The 12,457-nt window shown below is 36.9% G+C and overlaps 1 pseudogene; it reads left to right on the top strand.

The window, feature by feature from the left end:
* The first annotated feature begins 11,211 nt into the window (after nucleotides 1-11,211).
* LOC130029294 (uncharacterized) lies at nucleotides 11,212-11,335 on the top strand (annotated as a pseudogene).
* Nucleotides 11,336-12,457: the final 1,122 nt, after the last annotated feature.

Raw genomic sequence — 12,457 nt, forward strand, 5'->3', positions numbered from 1 at the left:
CTTAGCATTTTAGTACCAAATCAAAAACTATTTCCAAACTCAATTCATTTGAATGCTCCGGAATTAATCAGCTTCCTTTCACATTAGTCTTCCATTTATCTCCGTGTTTCCAAGATTCTATCTGACACCACAATTAGGGAAGCTGAAATGCTAAAATAAAAGCACATACCACTGTCCCTTCTCTCTAAATAGAAATTATTAGGGGCAATGTGGAATGCTGCCTGCAGAGATAGATCTTATGGTTCTTTGTTATAGACTCATCATAGAGTTTTCTAACCAGTACTAATTAGCTCTTCTAATAGGCCCAGTCCTAAGCCAAACTAGAATTCTTGCTGAAATCTGTATTAACAAGCAAAATAAGAATAAAAAAAGAAAAGTATTTTCATTGCAAGTGAATGCAGAGTGGCCTGAACTATAGTACAACAGGTAAGGTGCTTGTCTTGTAAGGTGCTTGGAGAATAAATGCAGATTTATTCTCCAACAACCCATATAATACTCTGAGTGCCTGTCAGGAGTGATTTCTGAGTGCAGAGTAAGGGCATAAACCCTGAGCACTGGTAGGTGCAACTGAAAACACTACTAAAAAAAAAGTGAATGGAAATGTTCAAGAATACTGACAAAAGAAAACGTATATCATGAAACCTAATTATTTAAGAACATTAGTGCATTACTAAAATTCAAAATCATATTAAATACTACACATGGCTAGATTTTCAATTAAACAAAGATCTGGAATCAATCTAAGGGGTGAATTAATTAATTAATGTGCAGAAGTTTAAAAGTAAAGTAAGAGGACATTGTAAATAAAATTGGAAGAAACATTGCATTCTTATAACTTCAGAAACTAAAATAAAGTTTCAATGTTTTAATTAAATATGACCTTATGCTCTCAGATAGTCCAGCAAGCTACTGAGAGTATCCCGCCTATATGGTAGAGCCTGGCAAGCTAACCGTCACATATTAGATATGCCCAAAACAGTAACAATAATGGGCCTCATTTCCCTGACCCTGAAAGGGCCTTCAATAAGGCAGCATTGGGAAGGATGAGTAGAAGAGGTGGCTAAAATCTCAGGACTGGAATGAATAGAGCGAATATAGATGTTGCTGGCACCCATGGGAGCAAATCAATGAACAATGGAATGACAGTGATACAGTGATACAGAGGTGACCATAATTTTAAGTTTGGAAATGCACATTTCCAAATATTGCTAAGGTAAATAAAAATTCGTGATGCTAAAAATTAAAGAAAACAAAGGAAACTACACATATGATCGAGTTGACACAATTCTTTGTGGCAGTGACTAGAATTTGGGTGATATGAGGAATGGAGAACTTCCGTTTCCTTATGAGCACACTTAGTCCCACATAAACATGCTTGGCTGTCTCAAACAAATGCTGCTCTGATGATGAGGCCCTCCCATGGGCCCCAAATAGCTTAAGTCCTATTGAATCATTCTTAATATCCCAGACATAGGGGTCGGAGCAACCATACAACGGAGAGGGCATTTTCCTTGTACCAGGTTGACCAGGACTCCATCCTCCACATCCCAGCATCCTATGTGGTCCCCTGAGCACCACCAGGAGTAAAGCCTGAGTGCTGAACCTGAACTAACTCCTGTGCATTTCTGGGAGTCACCCGAAGAGCCAAAAATAAAGTTCCAGACATCACTACTATGTGCTTTTGTCTTCTCACACAGAGTAAGCATCTCTTCACTTTCTGTTCTGATTTAAGGATAATTATGTTAAATACTAATTGCAACTGTTTTCTTTATTTTTTTGAGTATTTTCTTTAATAATTAATGTATTGCACTGGATAAGCACTCATAGGTTATCCAAAATCATTTTATTCAGTTAAGCTAATAAATTTTATATTCAATAGAAATTTTTTCTTACAAGCTGAAGTTTCAGTATCATACTCAAAATAGTCCTGTTACACTAAATTCTATCACTGCTATTGATGCTTTTCTCTGTCTCTATTCTCATTCATTCAGATTCATCAAGCATAGTATTTCCATTACACGTTATATAATAATTATTTTAAGTTTTCTCTCAATGCTTCCAATAATTTCTGACATCTTAACTGCTCAAATCCAAATACTACTTTATAATTCTCACATTTTTTGACCCAAGTCATTTCTCCATATATACCTTTCTGTTTTATCTGACTTGTTGATAGATTATGTGTGTATAATATAACCTAAAATTGAAAGAAAACTAGATATAGAAGGGTACAAAACTATATATATGTATATCTATCTATTTATCTACATATATATGAGAGAGAAGGAGGGAGAGAAGAGAGAGAAAGGAATCAACAGTATAAACTAAAAATAAAACATTTTAACATTTTATGAATTTTATATTTGGGTAATATTGCTATTATTTAAAGCTACTTTTCCTTGTTATCTACTTAATAGTTCCATATTTTGTGAAGATATGCATTATAAATAATATGCAAATATAATATAAAATACAGTATGCAAACATGCATTTTTAAGTTGTGAAATAGAAAATTTAAATCCCAATATAAAATTTATACTATACAATAGGAATAAAGTAAGCAAGGGCCAGAGTGATAGCATAGCTGGTAGGGCGTTTGCCTCGCATGCGGCCGACCTGGATTTGATTCACCTGCCCCTCTCAGAGAGCCCGGCAAGCAACTGAGAGTATTCTGCCTGCACAGCAAAGCCTGGCAAGTTACCCATGGCGTACTCAATATGCCAAAAACAGTAACAACAAGTTTCACAATGGAGACATTACTGGTGCCCGTTCATGAAAATCGATGAACAATGGGAGGACAGTGCTCTAGTGGACAGAGTAAGCTTATTCTCTGGAAGGAAGCATACTTATATAGTTTTATAACTTACAGCAAAGTAACTCCTATGATTTGTCTTTAAACCTTATCCTTCCATCAATACTAAGAGAAAAATAGACTCAGACTTGTTTTACTTTTCTGCAATAATGTGAGGTATATAAAAGTCTACTTGTATAAATATCATGACATGTACTCTAATAAATATTAAATAATCATGTTTTGTTATTTAATGCCAGAAAGAGTAGAGAGTAGCTTTGTGTTTCCCAGGATGAGTTATGCCATCATATGTGGTGGATGGGGTGCAGAAGGGCGTAGTAAACCTAAGTATGTTTGTGGGGGCATATTTTTATTTGTTTACTTACAGAAGATAAATTTCTAGTGGTGATAGTAAGTCATTTTATTTTCCGAGATGAAGACCATTGACCAAATACATTTTAGAACTTCTGCCTGAACTGAACACATTTAACCAAAAAGCCTTTTGAGATTTTATTAACCAATGAATCACAACAAATCCCTGAGTTATTGGCTACCCTCAAGTCTAAAACAGGCACCACATATTGAGATTTATAATTTTAAGTGGACTGAGCAATCATCCCTCTCAGGAGAATTGAAATCAAATCTATCACAAACATTTAAGGTAACCAATCAATGTTCTTAAAACAAATGAAATTCCCAAAAGCAGGTCAAAACAGCTTAAGGACAAATACCCAAATGAAATATGTTCTTACCGGTTCTCACTTTGTGAAGACACCTGGGTCGTCATTGATTGTCACAGAATATTTAATCATCTAAGAAAAGTAGCTTGTAGAGAGCAACGGTGGCAAAGTATACTATCACATTTTAAAAAAGAGCATTAAAGTATATCTGGGATACACATATCAGCCATTTTTAAGTCAAAGATAAATTAGTATTCGAAAGGGACAATGACTCTAACTTTCACCACTAATGAAGAAAGAAAATAAAGAAAAATAACAATTATTAGCTGGATTACTTGTAAATGTTGAAATAATGTTCCAATTGAGATTATACAGGCATGTCTTAAGGGGGTAAAAATCAAGCCACATGAGGTTAAGAGAAATGGTGGAATTAAAGTACTTTTTTTTTTTTTATTAGTGAAACACCATGAGGTACAGTTGTAGATTTACAATTTTTTGTGCTTGGGTTTGATTATACAATGATCAGATACCCATCCCTCCACCAGTGCCCATTTTCCACCACCATGGATAATATCCCCCCGACCCCCATCCCCCCCCCTGCCTCTGTGGCAGGGCAATCCCCTGTGTTCTCTCTCTCCTTTTGGGTGTTGTGGTCTGCAAAAGAGGCATTGAGTGGCAAACATGTTCAGTCCATAGTCTACTTTCGACATGCATCTCCCCTCCTGGGAGGATCCTCCAAACACCCTTTATTTGGTGTTCCCTTCTCTATCTGAGCTGCCCTTTCCTCTAGAATGCCCAACTGGCCACTAAGCTATGGAGTAATCCTCCTGGTGCTGATCTCAGCTATTCTTGGGTATTAATCTCATATTTTGTTACTTAAAGTACTTTTTAACTCAGTGATTTTTCTATCTCCAGTTCAGTCCTCTTACTATAATGAGGACTCACCAGTACTACCCACACTTGATCCACATTTCTTTTATTCATTCTGATCCACTTATTTAAATTCTGCTATCTCTCAAAATAAAGATTAGGATTTTTTTTATGAAACTATCCCCTACCACAAAAACTCCCAGGTTTCACTGCCTTTTCTAACCTTTGTGCCCCCAAGTCATATACATACTCCATGCAGATCAGATCACGGTCACGGTCCTCCTGTTGATCATCGATTTGCTCGAGCAGGCCCAGTAACATCTCCATCATGAGACTTGTTGTTACTGTGTTTGGCATATCGAGTACGTCACGGGTAGCTTGCCAGGCTCTGCCGTGGGGGCGAGATACTCTCGGTAGCTTGCCGGGCTCTCCGAGAGGGGCAGAGAAATTGAACTCGAGTGGGCCATGTTGGATGCATGCAAGGAAAATGCCGTGCCGCTGTGCTATCATTCCAGGATATACTCCACGCAGATAGACAAATCTTTTGTTCCTGTTTACAGGTATTGCTTGGTAAGCTTTTAAAAAAAATGCTTGAATTTACTCTTTGCCTCTCTCCTTGTTTCCTAATAGACTTACTAACTCTGTGATGGTTGTTAGCTCAAATTCTTTCTCCCCACTCCTCATTTGTCTCATTAAACCTTGCTGGTATTGTCAATTGGTCAACATCTATCAGTGTCTTAGACACTCGGAATCATCAGGTTACAAGAAAAATTAGGTTTCAGCTCAAGAGAACAGACTTTCATTGTATCGTATATGAGACTCTCATCTTTAGACTATTACTGGGGAGCATGTTCCTGAGGTCTCTTTTAAAACTGGAACACAAGAAAGACGTCCTTGGGAAAATCCAAGATTTTCCCAGGAATCAGGAAGATGATAAGGGACAAATGATTAGAGAAGATATCAGCAGGTACAAAGTACTGAGACCAAAGGAAAAAGCCAAGGACTGTGTTTAGAGAATTGAAAGGTTTCACTCTCTGATCATTCAGGATCTTGGCAAGAAGTCTTACTATCTTGTAGGTGGATGGCCAAACTATCTTTTGATGTCCCATGGAATCCAGTCGGTAATGGCTCTAGTCCAGGGGTCGTCTCCAAATCTCATTACATGTACAGCCCATATGATTTTCAATGCCAAGCATAGCTCTTTCGATTCCTCTTTGGAAGACCTGATTAAGTGTTTTCATCCTGTTTTCATAGAGCCCAGATCTCTGAGGCGTATGTTAATGCAGGAAGAACAGGGAAATCAAAGAGATGTGCCTGGAGCCGGAGGTTCTTCTTCTTACCTATTTCTTCGAGGCTCTTGAAGCCGCTCTCTTCCTCCTGCGTAACTCGGATCCCAGGTCATTCATCCTGTTGTCTTCTCAACCTAGGTACACATAGCTGTTGCATTCAGAGATGTCCACTCCTTTGAGAGCGAACGGAAGGTCAGGGACGACGACTTTGTTAAAATTTTTATTAGTGAAACACAATGAGGTACAGTTGTAGATTTACAAATTTTTGTGCTTGCGTTTTAATTATACAATGATCAAACACCCATCCCTCTACCAGTGCCCATTTTCCACCACCATGGATCCCAGTATCCCACCCACCCCCCATCCCCCCCCACCCCACCCTGCCTCTGTGGCAGGGCATTCCCTTTTGTTCTTTCTCTTCTTTGGGGTGTTGTGATTTGCAAAATAGGCATTGAGTGGCCATCATGTTTGGTCTATAGTCTACTTTCAGCATGCATCTCCCATCCTGAGAGGATCCTCCCAACACCCTTTATTTGGCACTCTCTTCTCTATCTGAGCTCCCTTTCCCCTAGAATGTGTGGATGACCTCCAAGTCATGGAGCAAAACTCCTGGTACTAATCTCGGTCACTCTTGGGTGTTACTTTATAATGTTCTTTTTAAAGACTCAAGACACTACCTTGATCCTGAGAAATCGTACTTTGTTTATATGTTATACATGACCTGAGAGTCCTCAAACTGTCAACGTTCTCAAAAATAATAATCAGAGAAACTGTCACAACCACACAGAATCTAAGGAGCCTTTCTAATAAAAATGTGAAATATGGGATAGGATACTGAAATGAAAATGGACATCAGTGTGCTACTGAAAACAATCGGAATTAAGTGTGGACTTTGGTAAATAATAGATCAATATGAGTCTATTAATTAATACAATTATGCCATCCAATGTTAAGTGGCTAATAGCAAGGAGAACTGAGTGTGACATCTATGGAAAATCCATACTATCCTCACAGGAATTCTATGAATCTAAAACTATTCTTAAAGTTAAAGTTTATTTTAACAACAGTGCCTATCCAGTCCTGTTAAATGCACTAAAATAAAAAAGAAGAATTGAATGATAAATGTCATCCAGCTTTCTGACAGCAAAGACCTTGATGTTCTTGCAGTTATTATTAAGCAGTGAAAGCACAATGCAGGAAAGAGTGAAAACATACTTTCTAAAAAATCTTTTAAAATACCTGATTCTGAATAATGAGAAAAATGGCAAAATTAGAAGAATTTAAGTTCAAGAGAAAAGAACTCGAAAATTACACAGCACTGAAGTACTGTAGCACTGTCCTTCCGTTCATTAGTTTGCTCGAGTGGCCACCAGTAATGACTCCATTGTGAGACTTGTTGTTACTTTTTTGGCATATTGAAAATGCCACTGGGACCTTGCCAGGCTCTGCTGTGTGGGTGAGATATTCTCAATACCTTGCCGGCCTCTCCTAGAGGGGCGGAGGAATCAAACCCATGTTGGTTGTGTGCAAGGCTAATGCCCTACCTGCTGTGCTATCGCTCCACCCAGAAAATTACATAAGTAAAAATTTTTAAATGCTGAAGTCAAAATATAGAAACATAAAAACAATGAGAAGAAATAAGTTACCAAGATGTGGTTTTGGGTCTTGGGACTGTCAAGTCCCTCAACTGTGATGAACCACCTTTCTGCTTTATTTATTCCTTAATTGGACACTGGTTTATACCCAGGGTTAAAAGATCTGAGATTAATGTCCTGGAAGTTTGAACTCAGGATTCATGTGTGCAGAGAGAGCAAAGGGAGAAAATGGGCCATAGTAGAGACAATACAAGATCTCCAACAACCTCGCAGGGTTCAAGAAGACACATATTATGTGTTCCTTCTTTACAGAATGAGAACCAATCCTTTATCCTTCCCTATCTACCATGCAGTAAATACCATTTGCCACTGTAAGAAGCATGGCTGTCAGTAAAGCAGTCAACTATGGTCAAGAATTGACTATGGGATAGTGATGGCAGAGGATAGTATTTCACAGAGATGGCAAGTAGGGGGTTATGGAAGTTGCTAGGAAGTCACTGCAGCAAGTCACATAATATACTATCCTGAGCATTCTTACCTATTCTGTTTGATGGCTTCTATATTTGTCTGAGCCTTCTTATATATTGGTGTCCATGGCTGAGGATATCACCTTGTTTGTTGGTTGTTTTAGTTTAAGGTAATTTATTAGAGGAGAAGAAACTAGGAGAATAAGCTACTACAATTTCAATATGGTGATATAAATATGTAAAATTTCTGAACAACTCAAGGAAAGACTCTAACCTTATATTACTTTGAAAAATTCTACATAAAGAATTTTTACTCAAATAGTAAAGCAATTTCATATTTGTGATAGCATAGGGACACTGGTAGAAGGTCATAGGCAAATTACTGATGGGGGTTCAGTAATTTTGTACACTGATGACATAAAGTTTAACATTATTGTGACAATCTAAACTATGATAAATTTTAAGTAAAGATATTGTAGCTCTTCTTTCAAAGAGTAAAGCTGATAGATTTTGGAGAGACAATGGAACATTATGAGGGAAAGAATTGTAACTGATAAACACAAAGAATTTAACACTTAAGTCAGAGAATCTGAGGCAGAAATCCCCATTCACCTTAGTGTGAACAATCGTAAAAATTTAAAATTTTGGAAACATATTACAAGTTGTTGCACAAGTTATTACACAAGTCAAGGTTGTCCAGAAAATTCTTTACAATAGATTAACTCTATCTCCATAAAAATACAGTATGTCGTGTGAATTCATTAAAAGCATTGGCTTTTAGCACATCCTGGGAAATGTGAATGTCATTAGATGCATTGTAATAGTAATTTTCTGAAGTTATCACAGATGCTTCTAAAGGTCTATCGAGTTTACAGAATATGAGCCTCCTTCCTTTCTTGAAGATCACATAGAATGCAGTTTATTTTATCCCATACTTAAAAATAGCTAATGTATGTAACTTGAAGGAATAAGTAAACATTTAAAAATATGTACAAAGGTTTAATAAACCTAGATTTAAAAATAAATATAAATCAAAAGTGTATTACGGTTGAAGGCTAAACTCTTCATAATACACCACCTTGGAAAAAATATTTTTTATTGGTGAAATTAGTGCATCAGTCAGCACCTTTATTCATATTAACTGAATTAAGGATTTAAACCTAAACTAGTGATAAAGGCAATGGTCTCAGACTAAAGAAAAACAAGTAGTTTATAGGTCAGGAATATTTTGAGCTTAAGCTTCAAACTTACCACTATAACTCCTGCCTGAATCATTCCAACATCCAGTAAGTCCTACGAACATTGTGTATTCTTTTCCTGAGAGTAATTGAAGTTGTATTAACCTTATAAAACCTAAATATCACCATAGTTAGAGACACATAAAAACTAAAAATTTACTATTCTGAGAAAAAGATGGTTATGCCATGCCCTAATTTATAGTGGTAAACACCCTTGATAACTTGAAATATCACAATTTAAGTAAACTCTGAGAATTTTGGCAAGTTTGTCATACAGGTTAAGAACAGAACAAAATGCAAGGCTAATTTAAATTATGGTTTGTTTGTTTTCTTCTTAACTGACGTCTTACGTGGGCATATAGACTATGGCACATCACATTTAGACCTTCAGCAAGTAAAATGTGTACAGTCAATAGAGCACATAAGAAGCATTTTTTAAATGAAATCTGAATAGCCAAGATATAAAACTACCATTTCATCAGTTGGGTCTAGTGGTTTTGTAAATAAGGATTCAGAACTTTTAAAGAACCATCTCTATGCTATCAATTTGTTTCCTATGTAATCATTGGGATTTAGCACCCCTGCACAGCAGTTCTTATATATTCTTACATTTATATTATCCACACTTCTTGCTGTGGCTAATGAATTTGAAGGTATTATTTATACCAAAGTGCCAAAGACGATGGAAAGCAAGTAGAATATTATAGTGAGCATTAATTCAATAAATATATCTTTGGATACAGGATTCACTATAGGCCAGGTACTTATCCATTCAGGCTGCTGTAGAACACACTAGTTAACATAAAATAATAGCCTTGTTCTCTCCTCACAGTTCTTGGAGGCTTAAAGGCCAAGAACAGAGTGCCAACATGACTAAACTCTTGGGCAGACGTTCCTTTGTGCTGCAGAGCTGACTATCACTGTTTCTGTATTCTGGATCTTCCCTCGTGAGGTGCTGATCTTATGTATGATGGTTTATGCTGGTGATTTAAACATCCTGAAGTCTTCACCTTGTAATTCTAGTACCTTTGGTGGTTCAATATATGAATTTTGGAGGACACACACATTCAGATCACAGAATCACTGGACAAGAGTAAAAAAGCAATGAGTAAAACACAGCCTCTTCTCTTCCTGTACAGTCTGGGAATCAAAGAATGAAGACAGTTGCAACAGAAAGCAGTCAGTTTTATAAAACCTTTTGTGCTTAATGTTCTGTGAGTAGCATGTTGGGGAACTATGGAATTCAGAGTTAATTAGAGTTCAAATGAAGTTAAAATCTAAATGAAGTTAATTAAGACATATCATTGTATGATTACTGATTAGCATTGATGTTTATAAGAAATTATATCTAACATGGACCCTTCCCCAAAATACTGAGAAATAGTTCAAGGGCCAGGTTAAAAAGAAAAAAAAATACAATTAAAATATTCAGAACATGGAATGAGATAGGATAAATATGAAGGTAAAATTAAGTCAGGTCATCAAACTCTTGCTTTTTAATGTTAAGGAATTTGAAATTGACTTAGGATCATAAGACAGATGATACCATGGTATTTGGAGGCAGGCTGATTTTACATCTTGTCTCCCATAAATATTAGATGATATGAGTTAAAATTTATTATTTAACTTGTCAGAGTCTCGGTATTTTTGTATATGAGATGAATAATAACTTATTAAACTATGTTGTGAGAAGCAAATAAGATAATAGATGGGAAAGCACGGTGAAAAAATTCTATAGATGTGTTCCACAAGTATAAGGTACCATTATTGTGTGAATGATTGTAAAGTGCGCTTACGAAATGATGCCAAAATTGAAGACAAAGTGCAGCAATATCCAAGGGCTACTCAACCACGAGGATCTATGTTTTCTTCAGTGCAGCTGATGTATGGTTGAGAATGAAGTCTGATAGCACAACTTCTGCAGTCATCAGCAAGTTTCACTGCATCATAGAAATTGGCATAGCTATGTAACTGTTTTTTTTCCCAACTCCAAAAAGCCCAGTAACATCCAGAATGATCTAACTGCTGATTCACACATTTTGCAGTTCATTCATGCATGTTAAGAAGTATGTACATGTAACTGACTCATGGTTTCTGAATAAAAAATAATAAGCCTGATGGCCATATGGGGAAAGGAGAGTCATCGGTGTGACAGACTTGAGGAAGCCTCATTTCAAGGATTTTCTTTGTGTTAGAAACTTGCTGAATTACATACTCATACAGCATATATATTTTTGTAATTTTAAATGAAGTTAGTTTAATTTAAGAAATCTAAGACTTATTGGCCCTGAACCAAGGCCAGTAGTTGCTGATGCTGTTGGTTTCAAGCAGGAGCCTACCTTTCTATGATTAGCTGCCCATTTCATAACTTTGAAAATGTAATAGTCAATTCATTAGAAACATCTGAAAAAAATCTGAGACTCATATGCAGTAAGTAGCTTGTCCAAAAAAATGCCTTGAATTGGTGTTGGATTTAAAAGTATAAATTTAATATATTTTTGTTTTGGAGGTTTTCCCAAGTGCTTTTCTGGGGACCCAGTGGAAACTTGGCCCACTAGGCTGGAGTTAAGTGCTAGGGCTTGAGGATGTGATCCTGTGAGTACCCGGAAGTCCCTCCAGGGCTACACCCAGTGATGCTCAGGGTCTAGTGGTACCAGGGATTGACCATAGGTTGAGTGTATAAATTGCATGTGTTCTAACCCCTTTGTTACTTTCCTAAACCTAAGTGTTGTATTAGATGTTTGAACGCATTACTCATTTGACTTAATATATTATGCAGAACTTCACATAGTAATATTCGGTATCATAAAAAAGAGACTTGTATAGTCTCACATGCTAGGGGAAAAGGCAGCTCAGAGAGAGAACGGAGCACCAAATAAAGGGTGTTGGGTGGATGCTCCCAGGATGGAAGATGCATGCTAAAAGTAGACTATAGACCAAACATGATTGCCACTCAATGCCTCTTCTGCAAACCACAACACCCAAAAGGAGAGAGAGAACAGAAGGGAATACCCTGCCACAGAGGCTGGGTGGGATGGGGGTGAGGAAGGATACTGGAATCAGTGGTGATGGAGAATAGGCACTGGTGGAGTGATGGGTACTTGATCATTGTATAACTGAAACCTAAGCACAAAAATTTGTAAGTCTATAACTGTACCTCATGGTGTTTCACTAATAAAAATTTAAACAAAAAAAGAGGCTTGTAAATCTGAGTTACAATAATGTCATTAATGTGGTAAGTTCCTATGTCAACAACAGAAAGACAAACTCTTAATTCTTAATATAAAGAAGGTAGAGAAATAGCACGCAGATGAAGGTGCTAGTCTTGAACACTATCCACATGGTGGTCCCAAGTCCCTTGAGGAGCGATCCTTAAACAGAGCCAGAAGAAGGCCTTGCACGTAGCCATGTGTGCTCCCTCAAATAGATGCCCCACCCCAACTTTGCTAGAATCCAAAAAGGATATTCATAATATTCTATGGATCTTGACAGAAAACTCCAGTAAAGAAAAATATGAGAAAAAATGG

The sequence above is a fragment of the Sorex fumeus genome, unplaced genomic scaffold (genome assembly GCF_029834395.1).
Source record: "Sorex fumeus unplaced genomic scaffold, SorFum_2.1 ptg000003l, whole genome shotgun sequence".
Classification (NCBI taxonomy): Eukaryota; Metazoa; Chordata; class Mammalia; order Eulipotyphla; family Soricidae; genus Sorex; species Sorex fumeus.